Below are 21841 nucleotides of genomic sequence, written 5' to 3'. Positions count from 1 at the left end.
AATTTTCAAGGAAGAGAAGGAGGGGTTGACTTGGTCAAACCATATCTTTTCATCAATCTTCTCTTCAAATCGCTATCTCTTTTCATTTAAATTGAATTTAAACCATATCTCTTTCAACAACTTAATTTCCAATCTTATCTTTTTAAATCAAATCTCTCTCAATTCAATTCTTTTTTAAATCTTTTTAATATCTTATCTTTCATATATTTTCTTTATGAATTTCCTCTCTTTCCACATGCTCCTCTTTTAAATCTTTTTCAAATCTTTCTTCATTCAAATTGATTTTTGATTACATCTTGTTCTTTCTTCAATCATATCTTTAAAAATTTAAACTTTATAAAGACCCAGCCCCCCATCCTCTCTCTCTCCACATTCGAATCTCTCTACCTCCTTTATGCCTCTCTTCCTCTTTCATACATCCCCTCTTCTCCTCCTTTTTGCTCGGGACGAGTAAATCTTTTAAGTTTGGTGTGGCAAAAGCATTCCTCTTTCGTTTATTTACAATCCATGGCTCCAAGAAGTGGAAGATCTACATCAAGAAACAAGAAAGAAAGCGCTGCACCAACAACTGCCTATAAACCATACAGATTCTACTCCAAGCTTCATGAGGAACATTACTATAATGTAATGAGCAAGAAGACAGTGATTCTGGAAGTCAAGTTTGACTTAAAAGAAGATGAATACCCAAAAATCCAAGAGCATATTCGAATGAGGAGTTGGAAAATTCTAGCCAACCCTAGAACCAATGTTGGAATAGTAATGATCAATGAATTTTATGCAAATCTGTGGATAACAGAAAAACAAAAGAAAGATGGACAAGGATTCCATACATGGCGCACCATGGTCTGAGGTAGGACGCTGCATTTCAATCTGGACAAGGTGAGGGAGATTTTCAAATTACCCCTGCAAAAGGATGACCCAGACTCCTTTAATAGGAGGGTACAAGCTAATCCAAGGCTAGATCAAATCCTTGAGGACATATGTCTGCCCGGAGCTCAATGGATCAATGACAAGAAAGGTAAACCAAATCAACTGAGGAGAATGGATCTCAAGCCAGTTGCTAGGGATTGGTTCGACTTCGTTATGCATTCCATACTTCTCACTAGCAACCGTTCTGAAGTTACTGTTAGGCGAACAGTAATAATCCATTACATTATGATGGGTAATGAGGTGGAAGTCCACCAACTAATCCCTTGTGAGTTGTATAATTTTGCAAACAAAACCTCAACTCAAGCCAAGCTGGCCTTCCCACACCTCATCTCCCGCTTGCATAGTGAGGCAGGAGTCCTAATTGACAGAGGCACGTGCATCCCAGTGGAAGCTCCAATCACCAAAGAAGTTATGGAGAGCACCAAGGGGCCAGCGCCAGAAAAGATTCAACAGCCAGATGATCATCACAAGAGGAAGACGCCTGAGCCACCTCAAGAGCAGAATATCCCTCCAATTGAATATTGGACTCAACTGACAACATTTGTTGAACAGTTGCAAGCCACTATGGATCAATTGAGAGAGGAGCAAAAGAACCAGTCTTGCATGCTGCAGACGCTGGTTGAAGAACATAAGAAGAAGGAGCGAGCATTAGAAGAGTAGAAGTGCCAGAAAGTAGCTTCTGGAGAAGGCAATGACCACCATAATTAAGGTGGTTGAGTTTCATCCCTTGTCCTGTGCCTATTCTAATTCCTGTTTCTCATATCTAAGATTACATGATCACTAGTAGGATTTTTTTTATGTTTCCAGCAATTAATTTTCAATTTCTATCAGATAAGTATGAGATATCCCACTTGTCATTTCATTAAATCTAAATAAAGTTTCATTTTATTTTAAGAAGCACTAAAATACAAGACTTATTGAGTTGATCACAATGAGTTCTTTCTAATTCAAAAGTGGTGGCATTGCATTAATTACTCTCTGAATGCATGAATTAACTGTGCATAATTATCCTGAAGTTAAGGGTGTTGGCTCTTGGAAGGACAGTGAATTTAGAGAAGTATTATTGGTTTTCAGAAAAATCCAAATTATTTATATTCTTGAAACAAAAGAAACAGCATGCCTATTCAAAAAAAAGTGTGATATTCTTTTGAAAAAGAGAAAGAAAACCAAGAAAAGGATCAAAGGCTTTGAGCATCAATGGTTAGGAGGATTAAAAAAAATAGCCTAAAAAGCTCAATTGAGCTACTATCCCTAACTAAATGCTTGTGGTGTGAAGATGTCAAGTAAAAAGCTTGAGACTGAGCAGTTAAAGCCGTGATCCAAAGCTAAAGAGTATGCTTAAGAACTCTGGGCACCACTATCTGAAAATTTAAGCAAGGATTTAATGTGCTAAATCTCCTCTTTAAGCTCCTGCTGTAGGACTCTCATTTCACATCCCGAGCATCCTTTGCCACCTTGTGTGGAAGGGACCTCGTACCTCTACTCAACCAAATAGAGCTGCTAACCCTGATTCTAAAAGTTCTAGGTCAGGCTCTAGACCTGCTCACACAAATTCACTATGCCCTGTGAATCTACAAGGTTGGTGGCCGAGGCTGAGGAAGCTCTGAAGGTGGACATGCGTAGTTTCCATCAAAGACGACCTAACTCCAAAGATGCAGTTCTTCTATGGCTCGGATTCGGTCTAGCGCTACACTGCATTAGGATCCACCACAGATCTGCTCGAGGGGTTGGCGTCGTCTACCACCTACTAAGATTGCTGTGTCACGACCTTTATATTTTGGGTGTATAAATATACCACATTCAATGTGAATGTCAATATAAGAGGTGATAGGATAATGTGTTATTGAATTCTATAAGAAGTTAATAACTTATAAAAAAGTATGCGGACTGCTGATCAGCGAATCTCTCCCTATTCTCCTTGAGTGTGTGGGTTTGCTTAAAGTCCTTTGGCATCAAAACAAGATGATTCAGTGTCTTTGTTTGTATATATTGGATAAGCATATTACAAAAACAAACATCAACTAATTAAGGAAAAAAAGATAAAATGAGCTAAGCATATGTAAAGTAGTTATACCGTCTTCGCCTGTCTTTATAATCGTGCTCGAACCCCTCCTAAGGCTCGTTTTTTACACTTTCTGTAGCTTGAACTCCAACTACATCGAAGATCATCTTAGTGTATCTCTCCTAGTTACCCTCCCAATTCACGTCTTCCATAGTTGCTTTTCTAGCCAAGTTATCCCTCCTTGATAGACCTTCAATTCAATTGGCAATAGGTGCAGACCGATTGATTCCCAACTCATCAGCTTCTCTGTGTTCAGTCCATACCTAGTACCCATCCTTGATCCCATTATGATAAAGGTGTAGGGTTATATCAGAAGCTTCTAGCCACTTAGTCAACCGACATTTATAACATGGACACCTAGATACCCCTTGAGAATTATAAGATTTTATGTTGAACACATACGCTATGAACTGGTTAACCCCCTCAAAGAACTTAGGTTTTACTCCACCCCATTGCCCGTTATCTCTATCATATATCCATGAAAGATGACTTGAAATTATTTTGCCACAAACAACCTAGGATTCAACTAATAACAAAACTTAATTATTAAATTTTTTAGAAATTTTGGCAGAATTTTTCTTAATCTAGAGACCTCCACCAAAACAATTCTCAATTTTCACAGTTTAAATAATTGTAACCATGTATTAAAATAAACAATCAATACATCGTTGTTAAATTTTTAGAAATTTTGCTAGAGTTTCTGATGAGCGGATATTTTATACGCTTTTTGATGTTGTTTTCTAAGTGTTTTTAGTATATTTTGTTAAGTTTTATTATGTTTTAGTAGGTTTTATTGCAAAATTTACTCTTTGGATATTAATTTGAGCTTTTATGTTTTTCTTATGATTTTAGGTGAATTTTGGATGAATTTGGAAAGTTTTGGCAAAGTCTGATTCAGAGGCAAGGAAAGCATAGCAGATGCTGTCATATTCTGACCTCCGTGCATTCAAACGAGTATTTCTGGAGCTATAGAGGTCCAAATGACGCATTCTTAATGGCGTTGGAAAGCTGACTTTCAGGGCTTTTTAGTAATATATAATTGTTTGTACTTTTCTTTGGATTGGATAGCCCAAAATGGGAGTTGAACGCCCAAACTACCCCCTAGTGGGCGTCCAATGCCCCAAGAGGACCAAGGCTGGCATTGAACGGCGTTCAATGCCACAAGGGGAGCAAGGAAGCAGCATGGACACTCCCTAGTGGGTGTCCAATGCCCACTCCTTTAAGTTGGAAGCCAAACTCTGCCCAACACTCACCAAGTAGGCCCAAAAGTGGATTTTCGCACCTTTCTGTTTAGTTTATTTCACTTTTGTAATTTTTATTTATTAGGTTAGTATATATAGGAAAAGATCACCTATGTTTAAGATCTTCAACCCCTCAGAACATAACACACGCTATTTTCTGTACAGTATGAGCAACTAAACCTCCTAGGTTAACGTTAGGAGCTCTGCTGATTCATATGGATTAATGCAATTACTTTTCTACTTCAATCTATGGTTGATTCTATTCTATGATGCATTGTCGTTCTTCATCCTTATGAATCTCGATTCTACATGAGTTCCTTACTAGTCCTGACTCGGATATTATTGAGCTACAGCTTAAAAATGCATCACAGGTTCCAATAAGTTATCTGGGCTAATTGGGGTATGTGACATAAAACCTCATTAGTCAGGGGTAATTGAGGTTCTTGTGGCTCTAAGGGCTAGAATCATAGAGCGTCAGTTTCTGATCCGAAAGATCCGACCTTGTCTGTGGCGTTTTGAGTAGGATCATTAAGAGATTGAATTGCGTGCACTTCACCCTCTCCCAGATTGATCTAGCCTGTTCGTGTAACACCCTACCATACAGAGACTTATGCTTAAGTCATAATTCAGAGATGGCAAGGTATTACGACCTCTAAAACAAAAATTTAGTACGTATAGTAGTATGAATGATTGATTATAACTAGGAGCCTTGTAGAAAAAGGGGTAGACAAAAACCGCAACTCGAAAGCGCAACACTCCGATCGATAACGTAACGAACAAGGATAAACCAATGCGAGATTACATATATACAAAGGAGTGTCAAAAACAGGAATATCAAGACTCAAATCGCGGTTGCGAAGATAACCGGTCCGAGCATAGCAATATATACATATAATATAATAAGGAAAACCCAAAGGGACACAAATACAGAAATCTAATCTCCAAAATCTCCCATAAGAGGAGTCATCGAAGTTTGTATTATTTAATGGAGATAAAAGTATCTAAACAAGATATATAAACTAAAACAGAGTCCCGAAAACAAAGGATCTTCGCTAATCCAGAAGTCTCCAACATGCCTCAACGAGAAGCCTCGCGTCCTGCATCTGAAAACCACAAAATCCGCATGGGTGAGAACCAGAGGTCCCCAGCACGGTAACAGCTTCCACATATATAATACATAATAATAGAGGAAAGCCGAAGGCAATCCTAGAACTTCCTTCAGATAATATCAAAGCTTATAAACAAGCTAAACCGTAAGTGGCAACTGACTAAAGATTCTTCAGTCTAACTAATACTTCCCTTTCCAATTCCTTCAGACCTCCCAACCACCAGCAGGAGTATAATATAGCAAACATAGTTATATCAGACAAGAGATTTACAAATAGGAACAGATAAGGCATTTAGGCAATTAGCAAGTAATATGTAGTCAAATAGGCAATCTCAAACAATTCATGTAGTATGCTTATGATGCATGCCTGTCCCTAGTGGCTGATGATATCATCTGTCGGTTATAGAGCCAACCCAACAAGTCCTGGTAGCTAACCATTGGACTGTCCCTCTGTCGTGCATCCCCAACTCGAGTTATACTCATCATAAACTTGATCATAATCATGATCCATATCCATCACCCTCACTGGTGAATATTTATCCATCACCATCACTGGTGAATATTTATCCATCACCATCACTGGTGAATATTTATCCATCACCATCACTGGTGAATATTTATGGGGGGAGCTCATCCGGGCCTTTCACAGTGCCCGGCCACACTTACGACATTGGGTTAACAGAGCTTCGAGTCTCAACCTGGAGCACATGGTGGCTAGCCATTGCTACTACCCAGGAAAACCCTCATCTCCAATGGTAGAAGTGCCAACATTCACAATTCATTCAACAGCATATATGCATTTATACTTAGCCATAAACATGGCTCCGCCGCCACACGGCATAATCCAGCCATCTGGCTCACGGTTAAATCCATAACCAGCCAATTCATTAACAATTACGGCCATTCGGCCCATGGCATAACAAGCACTTCCACCGCCATCCTCCACATCTCACATAATCATCTTTGATCCTCATGGATCATTCATTTTTCCCTTGCTTCACTCGCAAGTTACCACATTCACTAGCCCTTTTCCTCATGCTAGGCATATCATAATGATTTAAGACATAAGTGGTGAGATTGGAGGCTTAGAAGTATGAAGTTTGGCTTTTAAAACTCAAAAATCAACTTTGGGATGAAAACAAGGCCACGCGTACGCACACTCCACGCGCACGCGTGGATGATGCTTTCTCGAAGAACGGCACATACGCGCCAAGTGCGCCTACGCGCGAGGGGTCATTCTGCTAAAAATTTTCTAAGTTAAAAGCTGCAGAATTCACAGATTCAACCCCCAATCTTCCGACGGTCATAACTCTCTCATTTTAAATCATTTTTCACCCGTTCTTCGAACGGCATGGACATCCCGGATCCAATTTCATTTCTAAACAGAATTGGCACAAATCAAAGATCCGTAGTCCAAGTTATGTCCCGTCAAAGTATGCCCAAAAACCATATTTTCATTCAAAACCACAAAGTGCCATTTTCAAAACAAGCCACTTTCAACTCTTTTCAAAATCAATTAAAACATGCCAATTTCATCCCTTTTCTTTGAAATCAATCAAAGTGTACCAAATTCAACAACAAGCCATCCTCAACTCACGCATTGACATTTTACCAAAATTCTCAAAACTACCTCCAACCATTTTAACACTTCTCAATCAAAAGGCCAAAGGATAAACACAATATTATGTCATACATCCTTCTCATCCCAATTTCTAACAATATCAATTTTCAATCAACCATCATTATACATAATCATCATACTCACCAACAATATGGCACCACCCATCAATTCAACCTCAATCATTCATCAAGCATATATCACAACATGCATTTTCTCACATATCACACAATCAAGGCATCAATATTCATAATCACACATATGATCACATCATATATCTCAACCATTCCACAACATCATCAATTCAATGCCTATCTTAGGGCCTCTAGCCTAAGTATTTCCTACCACATTACATATTAGATACGGGAAACCGAAACCATACCTTAGCCGATTTCCCAAGCTCAACCGGAGCACTTCCAAACCACTTGTCCACAAGCTCTCAAGGTATCAACACCTCCAAGAACAGATTTTATCACACAAAACCCTCTTCCAAGCTTTCCAAAATCACCAATCAAGCTCCAATATTCACATATACACAACCTAAGCCACAATCATCATATCCATACACAACATCTCAATACCCAAACATCATAGAACAACAATTTACACTAGGGTTGAGAATCTTACCATACCCAAGGTTCAAGGAGACAAGATTAACCTTCTCCTTCAAGAGAGTTGGGTCCTATAACATCAAAGAACCCAAAATCTCAACATTTTTGCTCATGAAACTCGAAATCAAGGGCTGGAATTTCGAACAGTAAAACGTGGCTTACCTCAAGATTGATTGTATGGGTTTTGTAGAGCTCTCCGCGGTGAACGCGTGGCCGCAAACGGTGCGGCAATCGGAGCTCTAGATCAAAAGTTATGGTGGTTTGAAGATCAACCAAGGGAGAGAACTTGAGAGAGTGTTCTTCCCTCCATAGCCTCCATTTTCAGCGTGTTTAGTGTGTTGTGAGGAGAGAGAGTGCTGAAAACTAGGGTTTTTGTTTAGTTTAGTTGGGCCAAGGGCCCACTTTGGGTCCGGTTGGACCGGTTTGGCCCGTTCGGTCCAATCTTGGTCCGAATTCTATAAAATTGGTACCGAAATTCTCGTCTCAATCTTCTCTATCACATTTAGCCATAAAAATAACATTTTTGGCTTTCTAGAATAAATTCTCATTTATGGATTAATTAGCCATTAATTAACCGGGTCTTACATTCTACCCACCTTATTGGGAATTTTGCCCACAAAATTCAAATTCAATTACCTGAGAATAAGTGCGGATAATCCGTTCGCATCTCCGACTCAAGTTCCCAAGTGTGTTCCTCAACACCGCCTCGACTCCAAGCCACTTTGACTAATGAAACCTCTTTTCCACGCAATCGTTTAATACTAGTATCATCAATTCTGACTGGAGCCACTGGAAGCGTCAAATCTTCTCTTAACTGAACCGATTCCGGTTCTAACACATGGCTAGCATCAGGAGTGTACTTTCGAAGCTGCGACACGTGAAATACGTCGTGCAGGTTTGAAAGATGGGGTGGTAGAGCCACCCGATACGCCACCGGCCCAATCCTCTCCAAGATCTGAAATGGACCAATGTATCAAGGATTCAACTTCTTTGCTTTAATCGCTCTACCTACTCCTGTGGTCGGAGTAACTTTCAGGAAAACATGATCTCCTGCCTCAAATTCTAAGGGCTTCCGCCTTTGATCGGCGTAACTCTTTTGACGACTCTGCGCCGTAAGCATCCTATCTCGGATTTTCTTGACTTGTTCAGTGGTCTCAGCTATCATTTCCGGCCCCAACAAGCCTTTCTCTCCAGCTTCATACCAACATAGTGGAGATTGACATTTTCTCCCATACAAAGCCTCATACGGAGCCATTCCGATGCTCGCATGGTAACTATTATTGTATGCAAACTCTACTAACGGCATATACCGATCCCAACTCGCCGGTTGGTCCAAAACACAAGCTCTCAACATATCCTCTAGTGTTTGGATCGTCCTCTCAGATTGACCATCTGTTTGAGGATGGTAAGCTGTACTCAAGCTTAATCGGGTTCCAAAAGCTTTCTGAAATGCACCCCAGAACCTCGAAGTGAAACGAGGATCTCTATCAGAGATTATAGTAGCAGGTACACCATGGAGTCTCACAATCTCCTTTATGTATAACCGAGCTAGCTCCTCGAGGGTGTAAGTCATCCGAATGGGCAAAAAGTGAGCTGACTTCGTCAGTTGGTCCACAATCACCCAGATAGCATCAAAACCAGTCCTAGTCCTTGGCAATCCCGACACAAAATCCATTGCAATACTTTCCCATTTCCATTGCGGAACCTCTAAAGGTTGCAACATCCCGGAAGGTCTTTGATGTTCAATCTTTACCTTTTGACAAGTTAAGCACTTTGAAACATATTCCGCCACATCATTCTTCATACCCGGCCACCAAAACATCGCCTTCAAATTATGGTACATCTTAGTACTTCCCGGGTGAATGGAGAATCCGCTTTTGTGTGCCTCCTTTAAGATATCTTGCCTCAAAGTGCCAAAATCCGGCACAATGATCCTACCCTTGAATCTCCATAACCCATCTTTTTCTTCCGACACTCTCCACTGTTTTCCTTGCTCGATAGCCGGTAACACCTTCCATAACGCTTCATCATTTTCATGAGCCTTTAGGAGTTCGGACTTAAAGTCACTCGAGATTTCTAATCGGCTCAAACACAAGGTTCCAGATACTTCTCGAGCACCAATTTTTAGACTCTCGAATCCCTTGAGCAACTTCTCCTCTTGAAGCATCATCCAAGACGCATATAACGACTTCCGACTTAACGCATCCGCCACTATATTCGCCTTTCCAGGATGGTAATTTAACTCAAAGTCATAGTCTTTCAACAATTCCATCCACCTCCTTTGCCTCATATTAAGCTCTTTCTGATCAAAGAGGTATTTCAAGTTCTTGTGATCGGAGAAGAATTGGAACTTAACCCCATAGAGATAATGTCTCCACACCTTCAAGGCAAACACAACCGCAGCGAGTTCTAAATCGTGCGTAGGGTAACTAACTTCATGAGGTCTCAACTGTCGTGAGGCATATGCCACCACTTTATGATGCTGCATCAGCACGCATCCTAGACCCTTTAGTGAGGCATCACAGTACACCTCAAAAGGCTCGTTCGGCTCAGGTAACACTAACACAAGTGCAGTGGTCAACTTTTTCTTCAATGCCTGAAAGCTCTCCTCGCACTCAGGAGTCCAAACAAACGGAGTGTCTTTGCGAGTTAACTTTGTCAACGGCAAAGCTAATTGCGAAAAGCCTTTGATGAACCTTCGGTAATAGCCAGCTAAACCCAGAAAACTCCTTATCTCAGTTACTGTGGTTGGTTGCCTCCAATCCATCACAGCTTCTACTTTGGTTGGATCTACGGCTATTCCCTTCTTACTCACCACGTGACCCAAAAACTTCACCTCACTCTTCCAGAACTCATACTTAGACAGTTTTGCATAGAGTTTCTTCTCCTTTAAAATCTGCAACACAGTCCTCAAGTGTTCTGCATGCTCTTCTTCAGTCTTGGAGTAAATCAGTATGTCGTCAATGAAGACAACAACGAATTTATCCAGAAAGGGACAGAATACTATATTCATGTAATCCATGAATACCGCAGGGGCGTTCGTCAACCCAAAAGACATTACGGTGTACTCGTAATGACCATAACGAGTCCTGAAAGCGGTCTTAGGGATATCCTCACCCCTCACCCTTATCTGGTGATAACCGGATCGCAAATCGATCTTAGAGAAAACCCCAGCTCCTTGTAACTGATCCATGAGATCATCAATTCTCGGCAATGGGTACTTATTCTTTATGGTGACCTTGTTCAGTTGCCTGTAATCCACACAGAGTCGCATACTTCCATCTTTCTTCTTTACCAGTAACACTGGAGCACCCCACGGGGAAACACTTGGTCGGATAAAGTTCTTACCCAACAATTCCTCTAACTGAGACTTTAGCTCGGCCATCTCTAACGGTGACATTCTATAAGGAGCACTTGAGATTGGTCCCGCCCCAGGCACCAATTCAATAGCAAACTCGACCTCTCGGTTAGGTGGAAATTCCTCAATATCATCGGGAAACACTTCCGGAAAATCACACACTACCGGAATCTGATCCAACTTTTGATCATCACCCGAAACACCAGCGGTTAACAACAGGATAACCTGACATTCGATTCCAAAACAGTTCACCATCATCGAATTCAAGTAATAATTATTCACCACGACCGGTCCTTCTGTATCTTCCGGCATAAAGTACATCGACTTTGTAGAACAATCAAGCAGGACATGGTTCTCAGATAACCAGTCCAATCCCAAGATAAGATCAAGACCGATCATCGGTAAGCAGATTAAATTATGGACAAAATCACGCTGCTTGAACCTAAACGAAACTTTCGGGCATCCTAGCCTAGTTACCATGGCCTCATGGGTAGCATTATACACTTTTAAGTCATAACCTAAGGCTACGATCTTCAATCCTAACTCATGGGCTTTCTCAAATGCAATAAATGAATGTGATGCTCCCGAATCAAATAAAGCATTTAAAGTTTGACCAGCCATTTCACAGTTACCTCGAATGAGTGTCTCGGATCCCTCTGCACCCACAGCTGAGGTGGTGAACACCCGACCAGTCTGTTGTGCTTTCCCAGCACCTTGCTTTTGCTTCTCTGGACAACTTGCGGCTTTATACCCCGCCTTTCCACAATTGTAGCACAAACCCCATCCGGCCTTGCATGGTACTCCCGGATGGTGACTCCCACACCTAGTACAAGCTTGATCATTCTGAGGCTGCTTCCCAAACTTTTTTCCTTGGGAGTAGTTGTTGTTGGGCCTCCTAAAAGAACCTTCCCTCTTGAAAGACGGACCTCTAGGTGCAAAGCTCTTGCCTCGGTTCTGTGGAAACGATCTTTTGTGACTTCCTTTCTCAGCGGCTGCCCTCTTCACACACTCTTCAGCAACCCTACACTTGTTCACCAACTCGGAGAAAGTTCTAATCTCCATTGGTCCCACTGAACTGAAAATATCACTCCGGAGTCCTCCTTCGTACTTAACACACTTCCATTCCTCATATTCCACCGGAGTCCCTTGACACATACGAGAGAATCTGAACAGCTCCTCAAACTTGTCAGTATACTCAGATACAGACATAGTACCCTGCTTCAGCTGCAACAATTCAAGCTCCTTGGCCCTCCTAGCAGAAGTCGGAAAGTACTTCTTATAGAATTCCTCTTGGAAGATGTCCCAGGTGATATAATCATCACCCTGCTGTAGGAGGCGTCGGATTCCTTGCCATCAATGCGATGCTTCACCAATGAGCAAACAGGTAGCGAACTCCACACGCTGCCCTTCAGGTACCACCTGCGCTTGCAGTGCTCGTTCCATGGCTTGAAACCATGTATCGGCTTCAGTCGGACTAGTGATTCCCTTGAACTTAGGGCGATTAACCTTCAAAAAGTTTGCCAGTGTCATCGGGCCCTGAACTCTACCTCCGTCATTACCATGGTTGTTCATCTGTTGACCAAGAGCCTCAGTAGTGGCTTGCATAGCAGCAGCCATGTTCTCCAACGCAGTCATAAAGTTCACCGGGTTATTAGGGTTAGTCTCCGGCGCACGAGCATTCGTATGTCCTCTCCCACGGCCTCTACCGCGTCCACGAGGCGCCATCTGGTTCCTATACACACCAAACAATCGATATTAAGTTGATCAGTCTCAATATCGGAAGTTTAGTGCTTCAAAGTCCCAAATGCATGCTCATGAACGTTTATGCCAACTATATCAAGTAGATATACTAACAGCACATAACACACATACAGAGAATGCACAGAAGCATAGTCAGTCCATTCCTCAGGCTCTACAGGAACGAACTGCTCTGATACCATAATGTAACACCCTACCATACAGAGACTTATGCTTAAGTCATAATTCAGAGATGGCAAGGTATTACGACCTCTAAAACAAAAATTTAGTACGTATAGTAGTATGAATGATTGATTATAACTAGGAGCCTTGTAGAAAAAGGGGTAGACAAAAACCGCAACTCGAAAGCGCAACACTCCGATCGATAACGTAACGAACAAGGATAAACCAATGCGAGATTACATATATACAAAGGAGTGTCAAAAACAGGAATATCAAGACTCAAATCGCGGTTGCGAAGATAACCGGTCCGAGCATAGCAATATATACATATAATATAATAAGGAAAACCCCAAGGAAAACCCAAAGGGACACAAATACAGAAATCTAATCTCCAAAATCTCCCATAAGAGGAGTCATCGAAGTTTGTATTATTTAATGGAGATAAAAGTATCTAAACAAGATATATAAACTAAAACAGAGTCCCGAAAACAAAGGATCTTCGCTAATCCAGAAGTCTCCAACATGCCTCAACGAGAAGCCTCGCGTCCTGCATCTGAAAACCACAAAATCCGCATGGGTGAGAACCAGAGGTCCCCAGCACGGTAACAGCTTCCACATATATAATACATAATAATAGAGGAAAGCCGAAGGCAATCCTAGAACTTCCTTCAGATAATATCAAAGCTTATAAACAAGCTAAACCGTAAGTGGCAACTGACTAAAGATTCTTCAGTCTAACTAATACTTCCCTTTCCAATTCCTTCAGACCTCCCAACCACCAGCAGGAGTATAATATAGCAAACACAGTTATATCAGACAAGAGATTTACAAATAGGAACAGATAAGGCATTTAGGCAATTAGCAAGTAATATGCAGTCAAATAGGCAATCTCAAACAATTCATGTAGTATGCTTATGATGCATGCCTGTCCCTAGTGGCTGATGATATCATCTGTCGGTTATAGAGCCAACCCAACAAGTCCTGGTAGCTAACCATTGGACTGTCCCTCTGTCGTGCATCCCCAACTCGAGTTATACTCATCATAAACTTGATCATAATCATGATCCATATCCATCACCATCACTGGTGAATATTTATCCATCACCATCACTGGTGAATATTTATGGGGGGGAGCTCATCCGGGCCTTTCACAGTGCCCGGCCACACTTACGACATTGGGTTAACAGAGCTTCGAGTCTCAACCTGGAGCACATGGTGGCTAGCCATTGCTACTACCCAGGGAAACCCTCATCTCCAATGGTGGAAGTGCCAACATTCACAATTCATTCAACAGCATATATGCATTTATACTTAGCCATAAACATGGCTCCGCCGCCACACGGCATAATCCAGCCATCTGGCTCACGGTTAAATCCATAACCAGCCAATTCATTAACAATTACGGCCATTCGGCCCATGGCATAACAAGCACTTCCACCGCCATCCTCCACATCTCACATAATCATCTTTGATCCTCATGGATCATTCATTTTTCCCTTGCTTCACTCGCAAGTTACCACATTCACTAGCCCTTTTCCTCATGCTAGGCATATCATAATGATTTAAGACATAAGTGGTGAGATTGGAGGCTTAGAAGTATGAAGTTTGGCTTTTAAAACTCAAAAATCAACTTTGGGATGAAAACAGGGCCACACGTACGCGCACTCCACGCGCACGCGTGGATGATGCTTTCTCGAAGAACGGCACATACGCGCCAAGTGCGCCTACGCGCGAGGGGTCATTCTGCTAAAAATTTTCTAAGTTAAAAGCTGCAGAATTCACAGATTCAACCCCCAATCTTCCGACGGTCATAACTCTCTCATTTTAAATCATTTTTCACCCGTTCTTCGAACGGCATGGACATCCCGGATCCAATTTCATTTCTAAACAGAATTGGCACAAATCAAAGATCCGTAGTCCAAGTTATGTCCCGTCAAAGTATGCCCAAAAACCATATTTTCATTCAAAACCACAAAGTGCCATTTTCAAAACAAGCCACTTTCAACTCTTTTCAAAATCAATTAAAACATGCCAATTTCATCCCTTTTCTTTGAAATCAATCAAAGTGTACCAAATTCAACAACAAGCCATCCTCAACTCACGCATTGACATTTTACCAAAATTCTCAAAACTACCTCCAACCATTTTAACACTTCTCAATCAAAAGGCCAAAGGATAAACACAATATTATGTCATACATCCTTCTCATCCCAATTTCTAACAATATCAATTTTCAATCAACCATCATTATACATAATCATCATACTCACCAACAATATGGCACCACCCATCAATTCAACCTCAATCATTCATCAAGCATATATCACAACATGCATTTTCTCACATATCACACAATCAAGGCATCAATATTCATAATCACACATATGATCACATCATATATCTCAACCATTCCACAACATCATCAATTCAATGCCTATCTTAGGGCCTCTAGCCTAAGTATTTCCTACCACATTACATATTAGATACGGGAAACCGAAACCATACCTTAGCCGATTTCCCAAGCTCAACCGGAGCACTTCCAAACCACTTGTCCACAAGCTCTCAAGGTATCAACACCTCCAAGAACAGATTTTATCACACAAAACCCTCTTCCAAGCTTTCCAAAATCACCAATCAAGCTCCAATATTCACATATACACAACCTAAGCCACAATCATCATATCCATACACAACATCTCAATACCCAAACATCATAGAACAACAATTTACACTAGGGTTGAGAATCTTACCATACCCAAGGTTCAAGGAGACAAGATTAACCTTCTCCTTCAAGAGAGTTGGGTCCTATAACATCAAAGAACCCAAAATCTCAACATTTTTGCTCATGAAACTCGAAATCAAGGGCTGGAATTTCGAACAGTAAAACGTGGCTTACCTCAAAATTGATTGTATGGGTTTTGTAGAGCTCTCCGCGGTGAACGCGTGGCCGCAAACGGTGCGGCAATCGGAGCTCTAGATCAAAAGTTATGGTGGTTTGAAGATCAACCAAGGGAGAGAACTTGAGAGAGTGTTCTTCCCTCCATAGCCTCCATTTTCAGCGTGTTTAGTGTGTTGTGAGGAGAGAGAGTGCTGAAAACTAGGGTTTTGGTTTAGTTTAGTTGGGCCAAGGGCCCACTTTGGGTCCGGTTGGACCGGTTTGGCCCGTTCGGTCCAATCTTGGTCCGAATTCTATAAAATTGGTACCGAAATTCTCGTCTCAATCTTCTCTATCACATTTAGCCATAAAAATAACATTTTTGGCTTTCTAGAATAAATTCTCATTTATGGATTAATTAGCCATTAATTAACCGGGTCTTACAGTTCGGGTGTTTGGTTTGGATATGAGGAGATTAATGACCACGACTAATGGCTTAATCACTTACAGCCTTGCCATTGAAGGAATCATTCATAATTGGAGTAGTGAGTATGACGTGTTAATCCAGAAGAAGAAGCATCTCCGAAACCTTAACTGATATTTTATTACTGTTTCTACGTGTTATCATTATTGCTTATTTATGCACCAACTACAAACAATAACTATCTTCTATTCGCCTGACTAACATCTGCAGGATAACCACAACTTTCTCAATCCGGCAATCCTCATGGGATTCGACCCTCACTCACCTGAGGTATTACTTGGACAACCCGGTGCACTTGCCGGTTCAGTTGTGCGAGTCACAATTTCGCGCACCAGTTTTGCATATTATTAGTGACCTCCACTCTAATTTTCAATTTTTACAAACCAAAACATGTCTTTAAACAAATTTAACAAAAATTTGACAGAGTTTTTCCTTAATTTAGACACCTCCACAAAAAAAATTCTCAATTATCAAATGAATACAATTGTAACCATATATTAAAACAAAAAATATTCAAGCAAACATATAATCCTAGTTGTTCTAGTGCTCAACTCCTTATGAATATGCAATTTTTTATCAAACAAGGATTTCGAGAATGCGCTACTAGACATTCTTTTTTCCACTTCCGTCCTAACAATCTATCCTAAGAAAATAAGTCCAGCATAAAACATAAACAAGTTAACAAGTTCAGCGGTAAAAAAACTAACCTGAGAGCTGCATAAACAACCCACGTATATAAGCAACACGAACAACACATGATAACACTACATAATGTTCAAACAGAAAATAAAATCCTATAACAAAGACAAAATTAGTACAAGTCAAAACTTAATAAACAAAATTAATAATCAAAATTAATAAAAATCCTAATTAACTATAAATTAACTTGTTTTAAATTCAACCTTATATTCAATCTCATTTAATAAAGAATTTAATAACAATTTAAATAAAATCCTATTAATAAAAAAAATTAATTTATCTAGATAATTACCTTAATTTACAAATTTACCTATCCTAATGTTATTTAAATTCTTAATTAACTTAATGTAGGGTAAATATCCTTTTTGATCCCTGATATTTTTTCCGTGAGACATAGCGCACTTTAATCATCCTTAAACCTCAACCAGGCCCAACTCATCAAATAAAATGGACAAATCGGCCCTTGCTATCAGTTAGCAAACGAGCCCGTCTGACGTGTCAGGTTGAGTCTGATTTGTCAATTAACAGTGCCAAGTGTCAACTCCAAATAGTTACAGAGACTAAAAACCCTCCCTATAAAAAAACTCTCCTCTTCTTCTATTCTCCTATCCCTCCCCCCTTTTCTTCCTCCTCTGCTTCTTTTTTTCCTTCAACTAATCGCCATTATTATCGAGCTTCACCTTCATGACCATCACCGCGGTACCACTATCACCGAACCAACCTCTCTTTTCTTCTTCCTCTTCCTTTCCTCTTCTTCTCTTTTTCTTCCCCCATCGCGCCATCTCTAGAACCACCATCTTCTCCCTCTATTTCACCACTAACAATCACCACCACCGTAGTTCTCTCTTCCTCCTCTTCTTCTCCTTCTCGCCCTCAGCCAACCTCCCTCATTAGCTCATCCTAAATCTTCTTGATGTCACCAATATCCTTACTGTCCTCACCGTCCTTTGCACTGCCACCTCTAAGAACTCCCCCTTCTTTGACTAGTACGCCGTCCCGAGCCCTTCGCCCCTGCCTCGTCCTCTGCAAGCGCTACAAGATCCCCCACGTGGTATCTAGTGAGGCATTTAAGCTCGTCGTCGAGGCCTTCCAATTGCCCCCAAATCTTATCTTCTTGTATATATGAACCGTATGCTAAATTATTAATGATATATGATTTACTAGCTTTATGATATTGTCGAGGTTAATGCAGGAAGAGTTTTAAGGATGTGGAGGTAGGGAGTAATGATAATGGGTCAAAAGAATAAGATTTATGACATTGTCAAGGTTAATGCAGGAAAGCAATTTTTAGTCCCTTTAATCATTTGGAGTTGACACCTAGCACTGTCAATTGGCACATCAGACTCAACCTGATACATCAGACGGGCAACCATTTGCCAACCAGTTGCAGGGGCGATTTGTCCATTTTTCTTGATAGGTGAGGGCCTGGTTGAGGTTTAAGGATGATTAAGGTGCGCTATGTCTCATGAAAATTCTAATCACACATTTCATACAATAATTAAATTCTTATTAGACTAAATTAATCTAAAAAACTGCATATTAAAACCCTAACCACATATTTCGAGAAAAAATTCAATAAACTTATAATAATACCTTAACAAAAAATTGTGTAAAAAAAGTTGAAAGAAAATTTATCTCTGGTGGTGGCGGCATGGTAGTAGGGTCACGGTAGTGGTGGAGTAGGGTAAAATCTGTTTGAGTAAAATAGGATTTAGGGTTTCTCTTCTTTTTTTCTTTTTTTTTTTTGCAAAAAGTAGAGAAATTTGAGAAACTACTTATCCCTGACGCGGTGGACCTCAGTAGCGACAAAATTAAGATCTTTCTCTAAAAATGATTCTATGAGAAGATCTTGATTCTGCAGTTGTTGAACAAACGATTCTCTACTATCCCAATGACTTTTCTGCGCTTTCAATAAGAAGAAGAAGAAACAATTCTTTATTGTTTAACCAAGTGCAAAGAAATTGAGGAAGTATAGAGTCAAAGCCCCCTAAATTACCTTGTTCAAGGACCCATTAATGAGGGTTTCATACAGTGGTGGTTGGATTTGCTGGATTCCATCAAGACGATGCCAGATCACTCCTGTTGGTGGGTCCCCAACTCAAGTGGGACCCACAACAACAACAACAACAACAACAACAACAACAATAATAATAATAATAAAAAGAAAAGAAAGTGGCTGCCACGGAAGGAAGAGAGAGAATATTTCTCTCATTTTTGAAACAAAAGAAAACAAAGAGAGGGAGGGAGTTCATCGCCGACGAAGGAGAAGAGAAAAAGGGAAAAAAAGCAGTTACAATATGCTCCTATTGAATCAGTAAACTTGTTCTATTTCTTATGAAATTTTAGTATGTTATTCTTGTGTGGAGGTAAACATTAGGATATAACTTGCTATTTATATTGCCTTCTCTTTTGTCAGATTTGAGATATCCACTTTTGTGGAGGATTTATGTTGATTCCATCAGTTTTGATGATGTATTTTGTTAATTATTTATATGCCCTAGTGCTACTAGGAAGACTGATTGTGTACCCATTATTTTGATAGTGGAAGATTTTATTGGACTAGGTCCCATGGATTTTTTTATCTCTCTTTTGTGGAGTTTTTTCATGATAAAAAATCTGGTATTTGATTATTTAATTTCTACTATTGCATTTGCTGTTTAGAGTATTTGTGGTATTGTCCATTTAATTGCATAGGTTGTGAAAAAAATATTTTCGTGCTTCCACTATTAGGCAGGTTCTTATCTGAACCTCGATTTTTTCCAACAAAGTGGTATCAGAGCTTTGGTTGTATATTTTTGTGCTAATTAAATGGAGAAAAATACTCATGGACCAAATATGGTCAAATTGAATTCCAAAAATTACTCGATTTAGAATACCCTCGTGAAAGATATGCTTTATAGTAAGGACTTATATGATCTTGTGGAGGGGAGTAAATCCAAAGGTACTAAATTCGATGCTGAATAGAAGAAGTTGAATTGAAAGGCAGTTGCTTTGATTAGGCAATGGCTTGATCTCAATGTGTATCCACATGTTGATACTGAAACTAATGTTGAGAAGATGTGAAAGAAATTGAAGGAGTTATATGAGAGGAAGAATGTACAAAACAAAGCATTCTTGATTCGTAAGCTAGTTAATATGAAGTATATTGAAGGTAAATCAATATCGGAGCACTTGAGCATTTTTTAGGAGATGGTGAGCATTTTTTAGGAGATGGTGAACTAACTGACAAATAATGAAATCACTTTAAATGATAGTTGCAAGCCTTGTTGTTACTGAATTCTTTACCTGATAGTTGGGAAGTTCTGGTTGTGACACTGACTAACTCAGCTCCAAAAGAAAAGTTGACATTAACAATTGTTAAAGAGAGCATTTGAATGGAAAAGTCAGAAGAAAAGAACGAGGTTTGATTAATGCCTCCTCTCAGTCAGAAGCACATGTTTCAGAGTCACAAGAAGAAGCCAAAGTAGAAAATCTCATAGTTCTAACAGGTCAGAGAGTTGAAGCAAGTGAAGAGGAAAGTACAACTAAGAAAGGAGTTCATTTGTCACCATTGTGGCAAGTTGGGGCATATCAAGAGGTATTGTAGGTTCTTCAAAAGAGAACAATTAAGGAAAAGAAATGAAGGCAAAGATAAAGATATTGATAAAAAAAAACTGCTGCTATTGTTTATGAAGATGTTCTTATCACATATGATAAAAATTATGTTAATCTTATCTGTGATGATTTTACTTAGATTATGGATTCTGGTGCCTCATGTCATGTCACTCCGAGGCGTGAATTATTTACTTTCTATACTGCTGAAAATTTTGGCAAGATTAAATTGGGAAATAAAGGAGTGTGTGATATCATTGGTATGGGTAATGTGTGGCCTGAAACCAACATGGGATGTAAGTTGCAATTGAAGAATGTTAGGCATGTGCCAGATATGCAGTTTAATCTGATTTCAGTGAAGGCATTGGATCAAGCAGGATATTGCACTTCTTTTGGTAGTGGAAAATGCAAGATTACCAAAGGGGCTTTCATTGTTGCTAAAGAAGACAATAGTCTTACTACTCTCTACCGGTTGCAAGCAAAGTTGTGCAAAGAATAGGTGAATGTAGCTGATGATTCCTCTTCTGATTTGTGGCATATGTGTCTTGGTCACTTGAGCGAGAAAGGACTAAGCGTCTTAACCAAGAAGCACTCACTTCCCATGAAAGGTACAACTTTAAATACTTGTACTCATTGTTTTGTTGGAAAGTATGCTAGAGTATCATTTGATAGTTCTGGACCTCATAGGAGATCACATGTTCTAGATTTAGTTCACACTGATGTTTGCACTATAGATGCTAAGACACTAGGCGGTACATCAATAATAGAGTCAGGTGTATGCTCTCTCATGCAAAGTTGCATAAATCCTTTTAGGGTGAAACGATGAAGACTACAGTAGATTTGATCAACCTTTCTCCTTTAGTCCCACTAAATGGTGATATTCCAGAGAAAGTTTGGAGAGGAAAAGATGTCCCTATAGTCACTTGCGAGTGTTTAGCTGCAGGATTTTTGTTTACATTCCAAGAGATGAAAGGTCCAAACTTGATGGAAAGTCAAAGTAGTGTATCTTCAGGGGTTATGGTCATGAAGAGTTTGGTTACAGATCATGGGATCTGGTGAGCAAGAAAATAATTAGAAGTCGAGATGTGATTTTTCTTGAAGACCAAACTATTGAAGATCTTGAGAAGACAGATAAGCCAACAATAACTGTTAGACGTTTTGTTAATGATGAACCTGGTTCTTCCACTAGACCTCCTGTTAATAGGGAAGATGTACAAGGTGATAATGATGGTGATGACTTGCATGATACACCTACACCTCAATCTGAGGTGCTAGATGCAGAAGTTTCATCAGATGTTAAAGTTCCACCTGAACCACCAGTTGAGCCTGAATTGAGAAGATCTA

This window comes from Arachis hypogaea, chromosome 17 (assembly GCF_003086295.3).
Source record: "Arachis hypogaea cultivar Tifrunner chromosome 17, arahy.Tifrunner.gnm2.J5K5, whole genome shotgun sequence".
In the NCBI taxonomy this organism is placed as follows: Eukaryota; Viridiplantae; Streptophyta; class Magnoliopsida; order Fabales; family Fabaceae; genus Arachis; species Arachis hypogaea.
The sequence above is the reverse complement of the archived record's forward strand: the minus strand, read 5'-3'. Positions refer to the sequence as shown.